Source organism: Ovis canadensis, chromosome 19 (assembly GCF_042477335.2).
Source record: "Ovis canadensis isolate MfBH-ARS-UI-01 breed Bighorn chromosome 19, ARS-UI_OviCan_v2, whole genome shotgun sequence".
Lineage (NCBI taxonomy): Eukaryota > Metazoa > Chordata > Mammalia > Artiodactyla > Bovidae > Ovis > Ovis canadensis.
Genome location: NC_091263.1, coordinates 41,668,973 through 41,691,805, shown reverse-complemented (window position 1 = coordinate 41,691,805; position 22,833 = coordinate 41,668,973).

Here is a 22,833-nt window from a genome sequence, read left to right as displayed (position 1 = left end):
ATGTATGAATTTCTAGACAATATTTTGAGGAAATAAAGGGCCAAGACTTTGAATATGAAATTGTGGTGTAAGGTTTATGTTGTTTGTTTGAAGAAACACTAACCTGAAAGTATGACCCCTGGGCATGTTGAATATTTTAAACTGAAGAAGTTTGAGAAAAAGCTGAAGTATGAAGGTTACTCTGCTCTTTCCCCAACCCTGCTCCCTTAAAACAGGACATAAAATTCCAATATGAGAGTTGCCCTCCCTATACTCAGAAGAAAGATACATCCTTATCTTTGAAGACAAATAAGACACCAAAAGGAATCCTAACAAACCCGTCTTTGCTGTACCCTCAGTTTACTACACTTAACCTCATATTCTTTAACCTATCATATTCCTCTACCTGCTTTTCATCAAGCCTACACTCAGGTCTAATTGTTTCTTTGGGTTTTTATTTCCTAATGAAAGGCTCTCGCACATGAAAATAAACGTGTGTGCTTTATTCCCTCTTAATCTGTATTTGTCAGTTTAATTTTTTCAGACCCAGCCAGGGAGTCTAGAAGGTCCAGGGGAACTTCTTCCTTCCATATATATATATATATATATATATATATATATATATATATATATATATATATATGTAAAACCACAACCCAAGGACCCCCACCTTCACTTTCCAAAAAGCTTCTCCAAACTGATTTTGCAATCAATAGTGAAGAAAGGACCTTTCACTCATAAAATGAGCACGTTTTGATAAAGGCTGTTAGAAAGGAAAGCACTTTTGATATGCACCCGAAAAGAGGTCAAATGCCTTTGGAAAGGAAACTTGAAGAATCAGAGAATTTATTCAGAAGTCAAGGGTAGTTTTACACTGAATATCTATAAAGGAATCCTGGTATTTTTCAAGGGAATAAAGAACAGATGTCTGGTTTGTTCCTTAAGTTTTAATTTATACGACATAAAGTTCTCTAATATGCAGAATTATTTTAATTATGAAGAGAAAGGTCTCATCTAAATACAGTTTCTTAATTGACTCAGGTAGTAGTGAACCTGTACAAATGGCTATCTCAGTAATAAATGGACATCATTCACAAATTTCTTGTTGTTTAATTGCTAGATCAGGTCTGACTCTTTTGCAACCCCATGGACTGTAGCCCACCAGGCTCCTCTGTCCATGGGATTTCCCATGCAAGCATACAGGGGTGGGTGGCCACTTCCTTCTCTAAGGGATCTTCCTGATCCAGGGATTGAATCTGAGTATCATGTACTGGCAGGCTGATTCTTTACAATTGAGCCACGATACATGGGCTTAAGTAGGTTAATTTCTATACATGATTTTTTAAAAAAATGATGTTACTATATGACATAAATTACATCATATAAATAATGCCAGGGCATCAGTTCAGTTCAGTTTAGTCGCTCAGTCTGTCTGACTCTACGACCCCATGAATCACAGCATGCCAGGCCTCCCTGTCCATCACCAACTCCCGGAGTTCACTCAAACTCATGTCCATCCAGTTGGTGATGCCATCCAGCCATCTCATCCTCTGTCATCCCCTTCTCCTCCTGCCCCCAATCCCTCCCAGCATCAGAGTCTTTACCAATGAGTGAACTCTTCGCATGAGGTGGCCAAAGTATTGGAGTTTGAGCTTTAGCATCAGTCCTTCCAAAGAACACCCAGGACTGATCTCCCTTAGAATGGACTGGTTGGGTCTTCTTGCAGTCCAAGGGACTCTCAAGAGTCTTCTCCAACACTACAGTTCAAATGCATCAATTCTTCGACACTCAGCTTTCTTCAAAGACCAATTCTCACATCCATACATGACCGCTGGGAAAACCATAGCCTTGACTAGACGGACTTTTGTTGACAAATATCTCTGCTTTTCAATATACTATCTAGATTGGTCATAACTTTTCTTTCAAGGAGTAAGCGTCTTTTAACTTCACAGCTACAATCACCATGTGCAGTGATTTTGGAGCCCCACAAAATAAAGTCTGACACTGTTTCCACTGTTTCCCCATCTATTTCCCATGAAGTGGTGGGACCAGATGCCATGATCTTAGTTTTCCGAATGTTGAGCTTTAAGCCAACTTTTTCACTCTCCTCTTTCACTTTCCTCAAGAGGCTTTTTAGTTCCTCTTCACTTTCTGCAATAAGGGTGGTGTCATCTGCATATCTGAGGTTATTTATATTTCTCCTGGCAGTCTTGATTCCAGCTGGTGCTTCTTCCAGCCCAGCGTTTCTCATGATGTACTCTGCATAGAAGTTAAATAAGCAGGGTGACAATATACAGCCTTGACATACTCCTTTTCCTATTTGGAACCAGTCTGTTGTTCCATGTCCAGTTCTAACTGTTGCTTCCTGATCTGCATATAGGTTTCTCAAGAGGCAGGTCAGGTGGTCTGGTATTCCCATCTCTTTCAGAATTTTCCACAGTTTATTGTGATCCATACAGTCAAAGGGTTTTGGCATAGTCAATAAAGCAGAAATAGATGTTTTTCTGGAACTCTCTTGCTTTTTCCATGATCCAGCGCATGTTGGCAATTTGATCTCTTGTTCCTCTGCCTTTTCTAAATCCAGCTTGAACATCAGGGAGTTCACGGTTCATGTATTGCTGAAGCCTGGCTTGGAAAATTTTGAGCATTACTTTACTAGCCTGTGAGATGAGTGCAATTGTGCAGTAGTTTGAGCATTCTTTGGCATTGCCTTTCTTTGGGATTGCAATGAAAACTGACATTTTCCAGTGCTGTGGCCACTGCTGAGTTGTCCAAATTTGCTGGCATATTGAGTGCAACACTTTCACAGCATCGTCTTTCAGGATTTGAAATAGCTCAACTGGAATTCCATCACCTCCACTAGCTTTGTTCGTAGTGATGCTTTCTAAGGCCCACTTGACTTGACAATCCAGGATGTCTGGCTCTAGGTGAGTGATCACACCATCGTGATTATCTGGGTCATGAAGATCTTTTTTTTATAGTTCTTCTGTGTATTCTTGCCACCTCTTCTTAATATCTCTGCTTCTGTTAGGTCCCTAACATTTCTGTCCTTTATCGAGCCCATCTTTGCATGAAATGTTCCCTAAAATGTTATTTCTAATTTTTTTGAAGAGATCTCTAGTCTTTCCCATTCTGTTGTTCTCCTCTATTTCTTTGCATTGATCGCCAAGGAAGGCTTTTTTATCTCTCCTGCTATTCTTTGGAACTCTGCATTTAGATGCCTATATCTTTCCTCTTCTCCTTTGCTTTTCACTTCTCTTCTTTTTTGCAGCTATTTGCAAGGCCTCCTCAGACAGCCATTTTGCTTTCTTACATTTCTTTTCCATGGGGATGGTCTAGATCCCTGTCTCCTGTACAATGTCACAAACCTCCATCCATAGTTCATCAGGCACTCTGTCTATCAGATCTAGGCCCTTGAATCTATTTCTCACTTCCACTGTATAATCATAAGGGATTTAATTTAGGTCATATCTGAATGGTCTAGTGGTTTTCCCCACTTTATCAATTTAAGTCTGAATCTGGCAATAAGGAGTTCATGATCTGATCCACAATCAGCTCCCAGTCTTGTTTTTGTTGATTGTATAGAGCTTTTCCATCTTTGACTGCAAGGAATATAATCAATCTGATTTTGGTGTTGACCATCTGGTGATGTCCATGTGTAGTCTTCTCTTGTGTTGTTGGAAGACAGTGTTTGCTATGACCAGTGTGCTCTGTTTGCAAAACTCTATTAGCCTTTGCCCTGCTTCATTCCGTACTCCATGGCCAAATTTGCCTGTTACTCCAGGTGCTTCTTGAGTTCCTACTTTTGCATCCAGGGCATAGAAACAACTAAATGTTCAGCACTGGGATCGCTGAAAAAATTTCAAATCTTCAATACTATAAAATAAAATGCAGACATTTTACAATGAGATGGCCTTTTATATAGTCACATAGAGGAATATTCAGGACAGTATTTCCATTAAAAGTCACAGGAAAAAAAAGCATTTTCATTTTAAATTAACTACATACACATATTTAAATATACATATAAAGTTAAATTCATACATGTAGTAATCACCTCGTAGAAGAAGAGGTATATGTGTATGTGTATTAAGGTATGGGTTGGAAGACTGGGTGGAATTGAGACATTCTCATTAAAATCTATTTTCTGTGTTTTGTTAATATTTTTGAGACAGAATGCTTTTGTTGCCTACTTTGTAATGAAAATATGCTTAGATTAATAGGATAAAATAGAAATCATGCCAAAGTATTTCATTTTCAGAGAAAGATGAAGGTGCTAAGTCTTGGGCTTAACCAGCTCTTTGCTAAGTCAGGAAGCTGGAATACTAACTTGAACTCAAGACCAGGTTTTTGGAATTTACTGTCCCCCAACTTGATATATTTATTTCTAACTCTTATTTTATGTGCATTATAAATTACATGTGAGGAAATTCTGAAGACAAAGCTGCCATGCACACATACTTCATGCATTAATTGCAAAAAGTATAAAAGGGGGCATGAAGAAAGATCACTTACCACTGCATCACTTAAAGGTGACTACCTTGGTGATCCAGTGTCTGGGACTCCACACTCCTAATGCAGGGGGCCCAGGTTTGTTCCCTGCTTGGGGAACTAGATCCCACATGCCACAACTAAGAGTTAGCATGCTACAACTAAGGATCCTTTATACCTCAACTAAAAGATTCCATATGTTGCAACTAAGACTCGACACAATCAAATTAATTAATTAATTTTAAAAGAAAGGTCATTAATGTTAAAATTCTTAGGTCTATGCTTCTAGAAATATTTTTAAAATTAAGGTTATATATACATATGTATATATTTCTAGTTTTTACATATAACTATGTGTGTGTGTGTGTGTGTGTGTGTGTGTATAGATTTATAAAATAAAGGTCACAATATATGTTATGGCTTTTTTCTCATACTGTACAAAATTTTCCCCCATGCCATTGAACAGTCTTGTAAAAGCAGCCCAAGTAGTTATATTACTTAAACTTTTGAAGGGATGTGGCAGGACTTAGTGAGCCAATTCACTGTCACTGCAACTCTTACTATATATATCTGTGAGTCTTTTTTATAGCAAATCCCTAGAAATGGACATTTTTGGCCAGAAGTCCTTTAAAGGTTTTGATAGACCTCATGGAACTGCCTTCCAGAAAGTTTTTACCACACTGGTTTAATAAGCAGCTTATTTCCTCTTACCTCAGATAAAATTAAATATTGAAAAATAAATTTGATCATTAAAGTTTCCCAAAATGATGGGTGCAAATGATATCCTTCTACTTCTCAGGCTCTACCGCTTAGTTTCAACCAAAGTATCTGACAGAAACACAATACTCTGGACAAATGTTTACAGTAAAAAGTAGGTTTTATAACTTTCAAAGTATTCAGTTAGAAGTAGGTCATTCAGGAAGAATTTCTGAGTGTCAGTTATGTTCTAGGTATAACCCAGATAAGAGCCGAAGTAACTTACTCTGTCCTTTGAGATGCAAATAAAATTAGTTCAAGCCTGCTTTGTTGTCCTCAGGAAGTATAACATTCCCCCTGAGGTGTCTGAAACTCAAGAAGCATAGCTTTCATGGTTATCCTGTACTCTGATTTCTGGCTCCATCCACACTTTCCTCCCTCTAGCATCACTGCTGTGGAGTCCTACTCCCATCCTTGCAATATTGGCAGAACAGGGACCACGCTCCTGACACCATTCTTGCAGTTCAGTCCTGTGTGTAATAGGGTCACTGTGGGTGGGAACTATCGCGTTTGCACCCCAATTCTACCCAGCAAGTGACATTTATACATTATGAATTCAGGAAGTGAATAGAAATTCAATATTAGCCATTCCAATCCTTAAAGTAACTCAGCTAGCATGCCTGGCCCATCTCATTGCTCTGCATTCTCCGAAGGCCAGTCCGCTGCTCATGTGCTTCTCAGTCCCTGCATGCTTTTATATCTTGCACTCTCATTTCTTCTGTTTCTATTCATTCACCTCTCCCAATCCAAACTCTCCTTACTTCTTATGTAGAACAGTTTAATGATCACTTTTTCTACCTCAAAACCATCCAGTCAGACACTTCATCTTCATAAATAAGTGTGCCCATACAGGAATGTTTGTGGACAAAGACAATGATCTCCCAGAGGAATGTGTTATCAGAAGCACTTAAAAGAATACATTCAGCCCCCTCACTGTTTCAAATATACAATTATAGGAAAACTTGGTCATGCCTCATGGAACAAAATATGATTCCTGCTTCCCAGGTTCTCCTAATCTAGGCCCTCTTTCCTCGCCTCATTCAGGATGCAAATATTCTTGCAAGGTTACTTTTCAGTTCACCTGCAGACTGAACTCCCACAGTTTGCTGTACCACATCAGGGCCATGGTCAGTATTAACTATATTCAAAAGCAGAGATATTACTTTGCTGGCTAAGGTCCATCTAGTCAAGGCTATAGTTTTTCCTGTGGTCATGTATGGATGTGAGAGTTGGACTGTGAAGAAGGCTGAGTGCCAAAGAATTGATGCTTTTGAACTGTGGTGTTGGAGAAGACTCTTGAGAGTCCTTTGGACTGCAAGGAGATCCAACCAGTCCATTCTGAAGGAGATCAGCCCTGGGATTTCTTTGGAAGGAATGATGGTAAAGCTGAAACTCCAGTACTTTGGCCACCTCATGCAAAGAGTTGACTCATTGGAAAAGACTCCGATGCTGGGAGGGATTGAGGGCAGGAGGAGAAAGGGGACGACAGAGGATGAGATGGCTGGATGGCATCACTGACTCGATGGACATGAGTCTGAGTGAACTCTGGGAGTTGGTGATGGACAGGGAGGCCTGGTGTGCTGTGATTCATGGGGGTCACAAAGAGTCGGACACGACTGAGCGACTGAACTGAACTGAACTGAAAACCATTCTGGACTCCTTATTGATGCCAGAGGACTTCTATGCCAAGACAATACATATTGAGTTCATCCAACTTGAGTTCTGTCTTATCCTATTGAGCTTTCAGAGTGAGTTATTATTTAGGATACTTTCTTCAGTGACAGACCCAACTCAAATTACCTTAAGAAAAAAAGAAAGAGAGAATTCATGATTAACATCTTAGGAAGCCCAGTGGCAGGACTGACCTCCTCCTCTATTTCTCTAGAAAATGGAGTGCTATAAAAGAGGGTAAAATCAGCTGGATCTAAGAGATAAACACTATACATATTCAGGCAGTGTGGTATTATAGAAAGAGTCTTGATTTTGCAATTAAAATTCTGGGTTCTAATTCTAGTTTTGGCTCAAGCCAGCAGTAGGTCCTTAAGGAAATTTCTTAATTCCTAGACTTTTCCAGGACCTGCATTTCTCATCATCCTGTGGTTCACCTTATAGTTTATTGCAATTACCTGCAGAGTTTATGCAAAGCAGGTGCTTGAGCTGTATGGCAAATTCATTGAATCACTATCTCAGAGGAAAGAGTTCCAGACACTGGGAACACTGTGGGGATGCTTATGTGCAACCAAATTTGTGAAACACAGAAATAGTCCATTCTTTGGTGGGGGCGGCTCTTCTCAGCCATACAATTTATGAAACTAGGAAGCTGTAGAAGGGCTAAATCCAGCTACATAATATTTTGAAAGCTCATTATAAAAAAAGAAATATCATTACAAACAGTTCAAAAGAGTCATGTGTTCAGGTTAGACTTTATGTTCTCTGAGATAAAGTAAATTGGATCTTCTAAAAGGTCTCAGAAAAAGCTTCCAAACATGCAGGGAATCTGGCAGGCATGCACTTCTCATAGATAGTCAACCAACAAAAACATGAATCTGGAACTTGAGGGAAAAGAATAGGTAGTGATGGATAAATTAATTAATGTAAGCACCATGGAAATTTTGGTAGCAAAATACAAGATAAATGCAGAAATAATTATATGACTTACTAGGTAAACAGGAAGAGACAGGGTAAATCTCACTACTCAGAACAGTGGTCACGACACTTCTCAGTGTAACAGGATTCTTGTGGACTTTTATACTCAGCTTAGTAACTTAGAACTTAGTAACAATAATTTAAAGAGAATCATATTTTGGAGCTTCCCCGGTGGTCCAGCAGCTAAGACTCTGCACTCCTTATGCATGGGGCCCAACTTCGAGCCCTGATCAGGGAACAAGATCCCACATGCTGCAATTTAGAGTTCACATGCAACAACAAAAGATCCTGCATGCCACAAGGCAGATCAAAGATCCTGCATCCACACCTAAGACCTGGAACAGCCAAATAAAGAAATAAAAATATTTTTATAAAACAAATATAGTCATATCATGACCATGTTGGACCCTTCTTGGTTCTAGATGAGTCCAATAAGCGAGGGGGTCTTTACTTACTGAGTACTCAGTCGCTTCACTTGTGTTTGACTCTTTGCAACCCCATGGACTGTATCCTCCCAGGCTTCTCTTTCCATGGGATTTTCATGACAAGAATACTGGAGTGGGTTGCCATGCCTTACTTCCTATATTGATTTAAAGTTTCAGATGGATCAGTGGTAAAGAATCCACCTGCCAATATAGGAGACACAGGAAATGCTGGCTTGATCCTTGGGTTGGAAGGTTCCTTGTAGGAGGAGATGGCAACCCACTCCAATATTCTTGTTGGAGAACCCCATGGATAGAGGAACCTTGCAGGCTACAGTCCATGGGATCACAAAGAGTCAGACATGACTGAGCATGCGTGCATATGGAATAACTTGATACACTGACTGTTTAGGTAGAAAATCCTACAACACTTTTTACCCTGAAATGAATAATTCATCTCCCTTTAGGCAAATAAGCGTTTTACCCTAGCTGAAAATCTATAGTTTATACTAGTTCAAGAGTCTTTCAGTTACAGATAAGAAACAGTCAACTCAAATAAGCTTATGAAGAAAAAGAAAAGGAGGAAGGAAGGGAGGGAAGGAAGGTAGAAGGAAGGGATGAAGAAGGAAAGAAAGAAAAAGAAAAAAAGAGAGAGGAGGGTGTATCTCATTGGGTCACATGATGGGAAATCTACAGTCCTTCTTCAAGTCAGCATGTCCTATAGTTCAATGCTGTCTTTAAGCCTTTGTTTCCCTTGGTCTCCTCTTGCCTACATGACCATAGAGGCCATCTCCACGTGGCAGCCTGACGATGGCAGACATTTCAAATAATTATTGCTATCAAAGTAACAATGCTTCACATTTCTAAGTACGCTACATGTACGCACTCCTTTATCCTCACAATAGCTCTGTGAGACAGGTCCTATTGTTTCCCCATTTTTGAGATGTGAAGACTAAACCACAGAGAAGTTAAGTAATTTACCCAAGCTAGTGAGTAATAGAACTGGAATTATAATCCAGGCTGTCTGACACCAGAGCCCTAGTCAAATCTGGATCAATTGCTTTCAGTTTAGGGTGAAAAGATTAGATTCATGCTAATGTTGTACCTGACAATGATTATTATAAAACTAGGAATGAGGGCAAGCTTTCCCCAAAGGAACCAATGATGGAGATACAAAACCAACAGACTGTCAAACCTCAACATGAATCAGCTATAGGTATACATATATGGCTGATTCATGTTGAGGTTTGACAGAAAACAACAAAATTGGTAAAGCAATTATCCTTCAATAAAAAAATACATTAAAAAGAAAAAGAAATCTATAATAGCAAAAAAAAAAACAGACTAAGATATATATTTTTTTCTTTCCATAATTCAACAACAAATGTAATAGAAAAAATGCATTTGGCTGTAGGACCAATGAAAGAATTAATTAAAATTAATCTAATAGTTAATGAGGTCTGTGAGACAAATTAATTTTTGTGGGAGGAAGTATAATAGTCAATGATATGGAATAAAGGAAGCAGCAAAAATGGGAAATTAAATGAATCCCCCTCAGTGAGGTCATTTTTTTCTTCCATCTCCTAGTTTTCAGGTAGCTTTTTGAAAGACATTTATATTTCAGAAGCAAAACAATTCTGTAAAGCAATTATCCTTCAATTAAATAAGTAAATAAATAAAAGCATAGAACAAATACTGAGCACTCAGTTCAGTGAGTCACTCATCGTATCTGACTCTTTGCGACCCCATGGACTGCAGCATGCCAGGCTTCCCTGTCCATCACCATCTCCTGGAGCTTACTCACACTCATGTCCATTGAATCAGTGATGCCATCCAACCATCTTATCCTCTGCCGTCCCCTTCTCCTCCCACCTTCAGTCTTTCCCAGCATAAAGGTCTTTTCAAATGGGTCAGTTCTTCACATCAGGTGGCCCAAGTATTGGATTTCAGCTTCAACATCAGTCCTTCCAGTGAATATTCAGGACTGATTTCTTTAAGGGTGGACTGGTTGGATCTCCTGCAGTCCAAGGGACTCTCAAGAGTCTTCTCCAACACTACAGCTCAAAAGCATCAATTCTTGGGCACTCAGCCTTCCTTCTAGTCCAACTCTCACATCCGTACACGACTACTGGAGAAACCAAAGCTTTGACTAGATGGACCTTTGTTGGCAAAGTGATGTCTCTGCTTTTTAATATGCTGTCTAGGTTGGTCATAGATTTTTTTTCAAGGAGCAAGAGTCTTTTAATTTCATGGCTGAAGTCACCATCTGCAATGATTTTGGAGCCCCCCAAAATAAAGTCTGTTTCCACTGTTTCCCCATCTATTTGCCATGAAGTGATGGGACCAGATGCCATGATCTTCGTTTTCTGAATGTTGAGCTTTAAGCCAACTTTTTCACTCTCCTCTTTCACTGTCATCAAGAGGCTCTTTAATTTTTCTTTGCTTTCTGCCATAAGTGTGGTGTCATCTGCATAACTCAGGTTATTGATATTTCTCCCAGCAATCTTCATTCAAGCTTGTGCTCCATCCAGCCTAGCCTTTCTCATGATGTACTCTGCATATAAGTTAAATAAGCAGGGTGACAATATACAGCCTTGACATACTCCTTTCCTAATTTGGAACCAGTCTGTTCTTCCATATATAGTTCTAACTGTTGCTTCTGGAATTGCATACAGATTTCTCAGGAGGTAGATCAGGTGGTCTGGTATTCCCGTCTCTTGAAGAATTTTCCACAGTTTGTTGTGATCCACACAGTCAAGGCTTTGACATAGTCAATAAAGCAGAAATAGATGTTTTTCTGGAACTCTCTTGCTTTTTTCATGATCCAACGGTTGTTGACAATTTGATCTGGTTCCCCCGCATTTTCTAAATCCAGCTTGAACATCTGGAAGCTCATGGTTCATGTACTATTGAAGCCTGGCTTGGAGAATGTTGAGCAGTACTTTGCTAGCATGTGTGATGAGTGCAATTGTGTGGTAGTTTGAGCATTCTTTGGCATTGCCTTTCTTTGGGATTGCAATGAAAACTGACATTTTCCAGTCCTGTGGCCATTGCTGAGTGTTCCACGTTTGCTGGCATATTGAGTGCAGCACTTTCACAGCATCATCTTTCAGGATTTGAAATAGTTCAACTGGAATTCCATCACCTCCACTAGCTTTGTTCGTAGTGATGCTTTCTAAGGCCCACTTGACTTCCCATTCTGGGATGCCTGGCTCTAGATGAGTGATCACACCATCGTGATTATCTGGGTCATGAAGATCTTTTTTTGTATAGTTCTTCTGTGTATTCTTGCCACCTCTTCTTACTATCTTCTGCTTCTGTTAGGTCCATACCATTTCTGTCCTTTATTGTGCCCATCTTTGCATGAAATGTTCCCTTGGTATCTCTAATTTTCTTGAAGAGATCTCTAGTCTTTCCCATTCTGTTGTTTTCCTCTATTTCTTTGCATTGATCGCTGAGGAAGTCTTTCTTATCTCACTTTGTTATTCTTTGGAACTCTGCACTCACATGGGTATATCTTTCTTTTCCTCCTTTGCCTTTTGCTTCTCTTTTTCACAGCTATTTATAAAGCTTCCCCAGACAACCATTTTACCTTTTGCATTTCTTTTTCTGGGGATGGTCTTGATCACTGTCTACTTTACATTGTCATGAACCTACTTCCATAGTTCTTCAGGCACTCTACCAAATCTAATCCCTTGAATCTATTTCTCACTTCCACTGTAAAATTGCAAGGGATTTGATTTCGGTCATACCTGAATGCTTTATAGTTTTCCCTGCTTTCTTCAATTTAAGTCTGAATTTGGCAATAAGGAGTTCATGATCTTAGCCACAGTTAGCTCTCAGTCTTGTTTTTGCTGACTGCATAGAGCTTCGTTCCTTCCCTGGTGGCTCAGATGGTAAAGCATCTGCCTGCAGTGGGGGAAGACCAGAGTTTGATTCCTGGGTTGGGAAGATTCCCTGGAGAAGGAAATGGCAACCCACTCCAGTACTCTTGCTTGGAAAATCCCATGGATAGAGGAGCCTGGTGGGCTACAGTCCATGGGATCACAAAGAGTCAGACAGGACTGAACAATTTCACTTTTATAGACCTTGTCCATCTTTGGCTGCAAAGAAAAACTCAGTCTGATTTTGGTATTGACCATCTGGTGATGTTCATGTGTAGAATCTTCTCTTGCATTGTTGGAAGATGGTGTTCACTATGACCATGTGTTCTCTTGGCAAAACTCTATTGGCCTTTACCCTGCTTCATTCTGTGTCAAACACCTTAAGAAAAATAAGATATAGCTCAATGAAAAAGGAAAGTGAGAAACAATTTGAACGTATGAGTTTTCAACATCTTAAATTTACTTGCTTCGTTGTTTAAACACACACATTTCACACACACACTTTTTTGTAGAAACACCAAAAGTGAATGTTTTTCATATCAGAATCAAGACTGATGGCGTCTTTTGTATGATTAATTTCTTTTCCTCCAGAAAAGTCATCTCTCTTTATTCTCTGTGTCCAGATTGTTTTTTAAAAAATAGGTTTTGAATCACAACAAATCTCACCTGAAAACAATGAGGGGCTAAAAAGCAGAGGGAAACAAACAATGTAAGAATGAAGCTACACAATTAAGCACCAAAGAAGGGCAGGAAAGGGCACATTTTCTGAGTGTTCGTGTTTTACCACACTTAGCTGGTTCTGTAGCAAAGGCCAACCTCTTATTGTTGTGGTAGTAAACTTTTTATGTAGGACATATATGACAAGAGCAATCATTTTTGCTTTCACTGTTAAGCAATATTTTAGAATAAGATTTAAAGAATGGCCATAAAGAAAAATGTAAACCTTCCTTGCTCCAATAACATATTGCTACTTATTGGTACAATATACTGGCTGGAGAATTTTTATTTTCTGGAAATATTGTCACATATTTTCCATCACTTTCGGGGATGATTCTCATCTGAACATTTTTGGTGTGATTTAATGTGACAGTAGAGTCACCGTGATTAGGATGGCTTAATGTAGAGGATTTTTTGCTGGTATGTTTAAAGAATATTCTCAGCAATCCATCATCTTTCTGAACTTACTACTGTACATGGTGACTGTGTCTTTTTAGAAGTGAGAATATGGGTGTCCTTTGAAGGACTGATGCTAAAGCTGAAACTCCAATACTTTGGGCACCTCATGAGAAGAGTTGACTCATTGGAAAAGACTCTGATGCTAGAAGGAATTGGGGGCAGGAGGAGAAGTGGACGTCAAAGGATGAGATGGTTGGATGGCATCACTGACTCAATGGACGTGAATTTGAGTGAACTCCAGGAGTTGGTGATGGACAGGGAGGCCTGGCATACTGCAGTTCATGGGGTCACAAAGAGACGGACACGACTGAGCAACTGAACTGAACTGAACTGATATTCTAATACAGCTTATTTTATTTGGTATATTCCATACGGGGCTTCCCTGGTGGCTCAGATGGTAAAGAAATCTGCCTACAATGCAGGAGACTAGGATTCGATCTGTGGGTCAGGAAGATCCCCTGGAGAAGGGAATGGCTACCCACTATTACCCAGTATGGTTAGTCCCATCATGACTGGTATTGTTCTTAATGTTACCTAAATGAGGTTGATCACATTCTAGTAATAACCAGATTTCTACTCCTTTAAGGGATCTTAGCTTCTCTGGTGGCTCAGTGGTAAAGAATCCACCTGCAATGCAGGTGACACAGGTTAGATCCCTTTGATCCCTGAGTTGGGAAGATCCCCTGGAGAAAGAAATGTAACCTACTCCAGTATTTTTGCCCAGGAAATCCTATGGACAGAGGAGCCTGGTGGGTTACACACAGTCCATGGGGTCGCAAAGACTTCAATATGACTTGGCACTAAACAACAGCAACAACCTATCTTTAGAGGGTATTTCTTCCTCATTGCAATGTTGCTGTGATAAGAGGTGAGATACTTGGAAGAGACTGAAAACAGTGTTTAAGGTTAGGCGTATGTAAACAGTGAAAGGACTCAGCCATACATATGTGTGTATCCATTCTTTCCCAAACCCTCTCCCATCCAGGCTGTTCACCTGAAACTATCACAACATTGTTAATTGACTATACCCCAATACAAAATGTTGTTGGTGTTAAAAATTTCAAAAGAAAATAAAATTAGAAGAAAAAAACTTAAAAAAGGTTAGCCTTCATCTTCTTAAAGCAAAATAAAATCTAATTAGAATAATGTATAGGCAATTTTGAAGTCTTTTTGAAGCTAGATATAAATATTTTCTTTCAAATAAATTAGTGAATTTGATAGAATAAAAATATGTTGAATTTTTATATGTCTATGAATACTGAGATATAGATTAAACACTAAAAATTTGTTATCATATATAATGTCTCATAGTTTTAAAAGAAACTAGTTTCATTTACTATTATCCCACTTAATACTATTGAGTTATAGTGTTTTCTAAAAAAAACTTTTCAAATTTAAACCTGTTTCCTTATGTACCTAAAAACAGATAAGCACTGGAATAATATGGAGATCAATTTTATTCATTTATTCATTAAAATTGTAATTATCTTCAAACCAAAGAATTTCTTAATTCTAAATTCATCTTTGGAAAGATGGCATCATGCACTATTGGTGGTATTCCATTAAAGCTTATAAGAATTTTTTTTCAAATAACATTTCTATATTTATTTACCAGAAAGAATATTCTTTATTTTGTTTAATTAGTAAGATCTGATTATCTGTCAGTAATGTGGGCAAATTAATTTGTTCCACATTGCAATTTTTCCAGATTGTAATCATCACAATATATTGTGTATTTATTATTTTCTAATAGATGATTTTTATAGCTAGTCTTCAGAGAGAGTGTTAATTATTTTAACTAACATTTAATACAACACTGTGCTTATTACCTATAAAAGAAGGCAAAGATTGATACCATTTACAGTTACTGGGTGGAATTTCTGTGTGTTTCTGTTTGTATGTCATGTATTCTAGTATTTACCATCTACCACCTAGTATTTATCATCAGAAATTTTATTTTTCACTACTTAAAATTAATTTACTGAACTGAAACTGGCCACATATTAGGAAGCTGAATGTCACAGGCTTTGAGTTTGTTTTAAATAGACAAAAACATGCACATATTCTGGAGACTGTAGTGGTTGATTACTTCTATCCTGCCCCCAAATTTTCACTGTGAGCATAACCACTGAAGTAATTTGGTTTTTAAATATTGATTCTTGATCAATCCCAGGCTTCAACAAAAATACCAGGAAAGAAGACTGATTATAGTAAAAACTTCTGTGTTTAGTAACCTTAAAACACATCAATATGTTGAAGTACAACAATTACAGAATCAGAATGAAAAAATAGAAATATTTTATTTCAAAAAGTTTAAACCATCACACATACAAGAATCTGGAGGTCAATGTGGTGTCATTATTCTTTGATTTTTGAGCCTTTCTTTGTTTTGGGAGGGAGGTAGTGATTAGAAACAAAGAGTCTGACATCAGATATAATTAAGTTTTGGTCCGGAGTCCCTCTCCTTGTAGCTTTACATCAATTTCTTAATTTATAGAATGGAGACAATAATAGCTACTTTGGAGGGTTGTAAGGATTAAATGACAGATATATCCAAGTCCTCAATGGCTAAAAATCAAGGAAGATTTAATGATGTTGCTGTCCCTGTATCATAGTTGCTATTATTATTTTTGTCTCCTGCTGGTGAGATAGTTTGTAATCAGGCAATCATACTATTTTGATCTCTTAAGATAATAATTAGTTACCTGTGAATGCCTGGGGAAAGCTAGTAAGCTTAAAATATGTTAGTAGATTTTCACTTTATAACCAAATTTAAATCCCTGAATTTGCTGGAATTTATTTAAGCACAGAAAAAGGGTATCGGAGGGAGTGGAGAGCCATTGTTGTTGTCTCAGCCACCTATGATAGAATACTTCCCAACACACTGGGCGGGAGGCAGGCTCCACACACAGACTGTAGAAATGAAAGACACTTGATTCCACTGAAGCACTCAGACCTCTTTGTATTCTATACATGCAGTGGAGCCTGGGACCATATCTATTTTGTTTTCTACTGAATCCTTTGTATCTAGCTCAGAATCCAGGTTAAATATATATGTATATATATATGCTGTGTTCTGCTAAATCGCTTCAGGCGTTTCTGACTCTGTAACCCTGTGGACTGTAGCCCAGCAGGCTCCTCTGTCCATGGGATTCTCCAGGCAAGAATATTGGAGTGGGTTGCCATTTTCTTCTGCAGGGGATCTTTCCTACGCAGGGATGGGACCCAAGTCTCCTATGTCTCCTACACCGGCAGTTGGGTTCTTTACCACTAGCACCACTTGGGAAGTCCAAATATATATATATATATATATATATATATATATATATATATAAATATATATATATAAAATACTAAATATATATTTGCTGAATAAATCTATCAGAAAGGGTATTAAATCACAATGCCGTTACAAAGCTTCTATCTCCTTCTTTCTTAACATTCTGAAAAACATTAGCTAAGCTAGTTTCTTGTCAATTTTCAAGTTTGTTTTCCTTATTACATACATGTAAATCTGTGTTCCTTGGTATTAATTACTAATGTCAAAGCAGAAAAAAGGAGAGTCTATTAGAAGATACTGACTTACTTTATTGAAGCCAAAGGGGCAGTGGAGGGGGTGGACAACTGACAACAAAGGTCAAGAATAATAGCAAATTCAAGAGCTTCTGAATAATGTTTTAGCTGCTGATACAGTCCAGTCTCACTGTCTGTAGAGTTTCAAGAGACTCTAACTAGCCCACCTTGAATGAGCTGTCTACTTTTGGACCAGTCAACAATAGCAAGGATAGCATCACTCATCAGTAAAGTGTCTGCCAAGAATCTGCCTGTGGGTAGCTTACCTAGTTTAGAGGAACTGAAAAAGCCAAAAGCCAACCAAAATTTATGAGAAAGAGCTAAGCTATCTGTGATAAGGAATAGGCACAAAGTCCCATTGAATCATCAGTTCAGTTGAGTTCAGTTCAGTCACTTATTCATGTCCTACTCTTTGCGACCCCATGAACTGCAGCACGCCAGGCTTCCCTGTCCATCACCAACTCCCGGAGTTCACTCAAACTTATGTCCATCGAGTCCGTGATGACATCCAGCCATCTCAACCTTGGTCGTCCCCTTCTCCTCCTGCTCCCAATCCCTCCCAGCATCAGAGTCTTTTCCAGAGTCAACTCTTCACATGAGGTGGCCAAGTACTGGAGTTTCAGCTTTAGCATCATTCCTTACAAGGAAATCCCAGGGCTGATCTCCTTCAGAATGGATTGGTGGATCTCCTTGCAGTCCAAGGGACTCTCAAGAGTCTTCTCCAACACCACAGTGCAAAAGCATCAATTCTTCAGCACTCAGCCTTCTTCACAGTCCAACTCTCACATCCATACATGACCTCAGGAAAAACCATAGCCATGACTAGGCGGACCTTAGTTGGCAAAGTAATGTCTCTGCTTTTGAATATGCTAACTAGGTTGATCATAACTTTTCTCACAAGGAGTGAGCATCTTTTAATTTCATGGCTGCAATCACCATCTGCAGTGATTTTAGAGCCCCAAAAATAAAGTCTGACACTGCTTCCACTGTTTCCCCATCTATTTCCCATGAAGTCATGGGACCAGATGCCATGATCTTCGTTTTCTGAATGTTGAGCTTTAAGCCAACTTTTTCACTCTCCACTTTCACTTTCATCAAGAGGCTTTTTAGTTCCTCTTCACTTTTTGCCATAAAGGTGGTGTCATCTGCATACCTGAGGTTACTGATATTTCTGCCGGCAGTCTTGATTCCAGCTTGTGTTTCTTGCAGTCCACAATTTCTCATGATGTACTCTGCATAGAAGTTAAATAAGCAGGGTGACAATATAAAGCCTTGGAATACTCCTTGTCTTATTTGAAACCAGTACGTTGTTCCAGGTCCAGTTCTAACTGTTGTTTCTTGACCAGCATACAGATTTCTCAAGAGGCAGGTCAGGTGGTCTGGTACTCCCATGTCTTTCAGAATTTTCGACAGTTTATTGTGATCCACACAGTCAAAAGCTTTGGCATAGTCAATAAAGCAGAAATAGATGTTTTTCTGGAACTCTCTTCCTTTTTCCATGATCCAGCACATGTTGCCAATTTGATCTCTGGTTCCTCTGCCTTTTCTAAAACCAGCTTGAACATCAGGGAGTTCACAGTTCGCGCATTGCTGAAGCCTGGCTTGGAGAATTTTGAGCATTACTTTACTAGCATGTGAGATGAGTGCAATAGTGCGGTAGTTTGAGCATTCTTTCAAACCATTCAACATCAAGGTAATCCAAATCTATCCCTACCAGTAATGCTGAAGAAGCTGAAGTTGAACAGTTTTATGAAGACTTACAAGATTTAGAACTAACACCCAAAAAAAGATGTCCTTTTCATTATAGGGGACTGGAATGCAAAAGTAGGAAGTCAAGAAACACCTGGAGTAACAGGCAAATTTGGCCTTGGAGTACAGAATGAAGCAGGGCAAAAGCTAATAGAATTTTGCCACGAAAATGCACTGGTCATAGCAAACACCCTTTTCCAAGAAGACAAGGGAAGACTCTACACGTGGACATCACCAGATGGTCAACACTGAAATCAGATTGATTATATTCTTTGCAGCCAAAGATGGAGAAGCTCTGTACAGTCAACAAAAACAAGACCAGGAGCTGACTGTGGCTCAGATCATGAACTCCTTATGGCCAAATTCAGAATTAAATTGAAGAAAGTAGGGAAAACTGCTAGACCATTCAGGTATGACCTAAATCAAATCCCTTATGATTATACAGTGGAAGTGAGAAATAGATTTAAGGGCCTAGACCCGATAGATAGAGTGCCTGATGAACTATGGAATGAGGTTCGTGATATTGTACAGGAGACAGGGATCAAGACCATCCCCATGGAAAAGAAATGCAAAAAAAGTAAAATGGCTGTCAGGGGAGGCCTTAAAAATAGCTGCGAAAAGAAGAGAAGTGAAAAGCAAAGGAGAAAAGGAAAGATATAAGCATCTGAATGCAGAGTTCCAGAGAACAGCAAGAAGAGATAGGAAAGCCTTCTTCAGCAATCAATGCAAAGAAATAGAGGAAAAGAACAGAATGGGAAAGACTAGAGATCTCTTCAAGAAAATTAGAGATACCAAGGGAATATTTCATGCAAAGATGGGCTCGATAAAGGACAGAAATGGTATGGACCTAACAGAAGCAGGAGATATTAAGAAGAGGTGGCCAGAATACATGGAAGAACTGTATAAAAAAGATCTTCCCAACCCAGATAATCATGATGATGTGATCACTCATCTAGAGCGAGACATCCTGGAATGTGAAGTCAAGTGGGCCTTAGAAAGCATCACTACGAACAAAGCTAGTGGAGGTGATGGAATTCCAGTTGAGCTATTTCAAATCCTGAAAGACGATGCTGTGAAAGGGCTGCACTCAATATGCCAGTCAGTTGGGAAAACTCAGCAGTGGCCACAGGACTGGAAAAGGTCAGTTTTCATTCCAATTCCAAAGAAAGGCAATGCCAAAGAATGCTCAAACTACCGCACAATTGCACTCATCTCACATGCTAGTAAAGTAATGCTCAAAATTCTCCAAGCCAGGCTTCAGCAATACGTGAACTGTGAACTCCCTGATGTTCAAGCTGGTTTTAGAAAAGGCAGAGGAACAAGAGATCAAATTGGCAACATCCACTGGATCATGGAGAAAGGAAGAGAGTTCCAGAAAAACATCTATTTCTGCTTTATTGACTATGCCAAAGCCTTTGACTGTGTGGATCACAATAAACTGTAAAAAATTCTGAAAGACATGGGAATACCAGACCACCTGACCTGCCTCTTGAGAAATCTGTATGCAGGTCAGGAAGCAACAGTTAGAACTGGATCTGGAACAACGTACTGGTTTCAAATAAGAAAAGGAGTATTCCAAGGCTTTATATTGTCACCCTGCTTATTTAACTTCTATGCAGAGTACATCATGAGAAATTGTGGACTGCAAGAAACACAAGCTGGAATCAAGATTGCTGGGAGAAATATCAGTAACCTCAGGTATGCAGTGATACCACCCTTATGGCAGAAAGTGAAGAGGAACTAAAAAGCCTCTTGATGAAAGTGAAAGAGGAGAGCGAAAAAGTTGGCTTAAAGCTCAACATTCAGAAAACGAAGATCATGGCATCTGGTCCCATCACTTCATGGGAAATAGATGGCGAAACAGTGGAAACAGTGTCAGACTTTATTTTGGGGGGCTCGAAAATCACTGCAGGTGGTTATTGCAGCAATGAAATTAAAAGATGCTTACTCCTTGGAAGAAAAGTTATGACCAACCTAGATAGTATATTCAAAAACACAGACATTACTTTGCCGACTAAGGTCCGTCTAGTCAAGGCTATGGTTTTTCCTGTGGTCATGTATGGATGTGAGAGTTGGACTGTGAAGAAACCTGAGCACCAAAGAATTGATGCTTTTGAACTGTGGTGTTGGAGAAGACTCTTGAGAGTCCCTTGGACTGCAAGGAGATCCAACCAGTACATTCTGGAGGAGATCAACCCTGGGATTTCCTTGGAAGGAATGATGCTAAAGCTGAAGCTCCAGTACTTTGGCCACCTCATGCGAAGAGTTGACTCATTGGAAAAGACTCTGATGCTGGGAGGGATTGGGGGCAGGAGGAGAAGGGGACGCCTGAGGATGAGATGGCTGGATGGCATCACGGACTCGATGGACGTGAGTCTGAGTGAACTCCGGGAGCTGGAGATGGACAGGGAGGCCTGGCGTGCTGCGATTCATGGGGTCACAAAGAGTCGGACACGACTGAGCGACTGAACTGAACTGAACTTCTTTGGGATTGGCATGAAAACTGACCTTTTCCAGTCCTGTGGCCACTGCTGAGTTTTCCAAATTTGCTGGCATATTGAGTGTAGCACTTTCACAGCATCATCTTTCAGGATTTGAAATAGCTCAACTGGAATGCCATCACCTCCACTAGCTTTGTTCATAGTGATGCTTTCTAAGGCCCACTTGACTTCACATTTCAGGATGTCTCGCTCTAGATGAGTGATCACTCCATCGTGATTATCTGGGTTGTGAAGATCTTTTTTGTACACTTCTTCTGTGTATTCTTGCCACCTCTTCTTAATGTCTTCTGCTTCTGTTAGGTCCATACCATTTCTGTCCTTTATTGAGCCCATCTTTGCATGAAATGTTCCCTTGGTATCTCTAATTTTCTTAAAGAGATCTCTAGTCTTTTTCATTGTGTTCTTTTCCTCTATTTCTTTGCATTGATTGCTGAAGAAGGCTTTCCTATCTCTTCTTGCTATTCTCTGGAACTCTGCATTCAGATGCTTATATCTTTCCTTTTCTCCTTTGCTTTTCACCTCTCTTCTTTTCAGAGCTATTTTTAAGGCCTCCCCTGACAGCCATTTTGCTTTTTTGTATTTCTTTTCCCTGGGGATGGTCTTGATCCCTGTCTCCTGTACAATGTCATGAACCTCATTCCACAGTTCATCAAGCACTCTATCAGGTCTAAGCCCTTAAATCTATTTCTCACTTCCACTGTATAATCATAAGGGATTTGATTTAGGTCATACCTGAATGGTCTAGCAGTTTTCCCTACTTTCTTCAATTTAATTCTGAATTTGGCCATAAGAAGTTCATGATCTGAGCCACAGTCAGCTCCCAGTCTTGTTTTTGCTGACTGTATAGAGCTTCACCATCTTTGGCTGCAAAGAATATAATCAATCTGATTTCAGTGTTGACCATTTGGTGATGTCCATATGTAGAGTCTTCTCTTGTGTTGTTGGAAGAGGGTGTTTGCTATGACCAGTTTTGCATGGCAAGACTCTATTAGTGTTTACCCTGCTTTATTCCGCATTCCAAGGCCAAATTTGCCTGTTACTCCAGGTGTTTCTTGACTTCCTACTTTTGCATTCCAGTCCCCTATAGTGTAAAGGACATGTTTTTTGGGTGTTAGTTCTAAAAGATCTTGTAAGTCTTCATAGAACCATTCAACTTCAGCTTCTTCAGCATTACTGGTTGGGGCATAGACTTGGATTACTCTGATATTGAACGGTTTGGCTTGGAAACAAATAGAGATCATTCTGTCGTTTTTGAGATTGCATCCAAGTACTGCATTTCGGACTCTTTTGTTTTCCATGATGGCTACTCATATTTCTTCTGAGGGATTCCTGCCCGCAGTAGTAGATTAATGGTCATCTGAGTTAAATTCACCCATTCCAGTCCATTTTAGTTTGCTGATTCCTAGAATGTCAATGTTCACTCTTGCCATCTCTTGTTTGACCACTTTCAATTTGCCTTGATTCATGGACCTGACATTCCAGGTTCCTATGCAATATTGCTCTTTTCAGCATCGGGCCTTGCTTCTATCACCAGTCATATCCACAGCTGGGTATTGTTTTTGGGTTGGCTCCATCCCTTCATTCTTTCTGGAGTTATTTCTCCACTGATCTCCAGTAATGTGTTGGGCACCTACTGACCTGGGGAGTTCTCCTTTC